This window comes from Muntiacus reevesi, chromosome 5 (assembly GCF_963930625.1).
Source record: "Muntiacus reevesi chromosome 5, mMunRee1.1, whole genome shotgun sequence".
Taxonomy (NCBI): Eukaryota; Metazoa; Chordata; class Mammalia; order Artiodactyla; family Cervidae; genus Muntiacus; species Muntiacus reevesi.
In genome coordinates this window covers 6,687,738-6,688,837 of record NC_089253.1, presented here as the reverse complement: position 1 = coordinate 6,688,837, position 1,100 = coordinate 6,687,738, and the positions used below count along the sequence as shown (strand labels likewise).

The 1,100-nt window shown below is 41.0% G+C and overlaps 1 non-coding gene across 1 annotated transcript; it reads left to right on the top strand.

Annotated features, from left to right (window-relative positions):
- The first annotated feature begins 740 nt into the window (after positions 1-740).
- On the top strand, positions 741-847 carry LOC136170050 (U6 spliceosomal RNA). The gene has a single exon (XR_010663508.1). It is a non-coding gene; the product is annotated as a U6 spliceosomal RNA (small nuclear RNA).
- The last annotated feature ends 253 nt before the right edge of the window (positions 848-1,100 follow it).

The window sequence follows — 1,100 nt, the reverse complement described above, 5'->3', positions numbered from 1 at the left end:
TCAGGTTGAGGCCACCCAAGATCAATTATATTTTCTGATCTATTTCAGATCTCAGAGCAACCTCAGGCTTGTATCTGTTGATTTTCATTTTTCCCATTGGAGAAATGACAAAATAAGCAGGCACTGATTTATCACATTATGATAATAATTGAAAGAGAAATAAACCTTACATTTGTTTGCTGGAGCATACTTTGAAGAGCCACTGCCAAAACTCTACAAGTAAAAGAAAGACAGGTTTAGGCATATTTTTAGAGAGAATACTCTACCAAAGTATCGGTTAGAGAAATAGATGCAGGATCAGAGAGTAAAGATGTGGAGAAGAGTTGGGTGATGGTTTCACATGTCCAGACAAGAGATGATGACTTTTTAAAGAGGAAGCAGTGCACCCAGGATGAAGGAAATGAGTCAGGTAATAGTATTTTTGAGGTAGTGTCTTGATTAGATGTTGTAAGGGAGGAAAAGTAGCCTTCCCTTCTAGTTCTTGGATAAGAACATTTCTTCCCCCACTCCCCTTGATAAAAAAATTAACAAGAAAATAAAAATGAGTAGCAGTTTCATAACATGAATGTCTCCTGTATGCGTGAGAGATACCCAGGAAAATTGAGTATCTGAAATGGCCCAGTTCAGTTCTGTTCAGTTCAGTCACTCAGTTGTGTCCGACTCTGTGATCCCATGGACTGCAGTGTGCCAGGCTTCCCTGTCCATCACCAACTCCTGGAGTTTACTCAAACTCATGTCCAGTGCTCACTTTGGCAGTACATATACTAAAATTGGAACGATACAGGGAAGATTAGCATGGCCCCTGCGCAAGGATTACACGCAAATTCGTGAAGCATTCCATATTTTTGGATCGGGTGGAGCGGGAGGTGGGAGGGGGGATCGGGATGGGGAATACATGTAAATCCATGGCTGATTCGTGTCAATGTATGGCAAAAACCACTACAATTTTGTAAAGTAATTAGCCTCCAACTAATAAAAATAAATGGAAAAAAAAAAAAAAACCACAACTCATGTCCATTGAGTTGGTGATGCCATCCAGCCATCTCGTCCTCTGTCATCCCCTTCTCCTCCTGCCTTCAATTTTTCCCAGCATCAGGGTC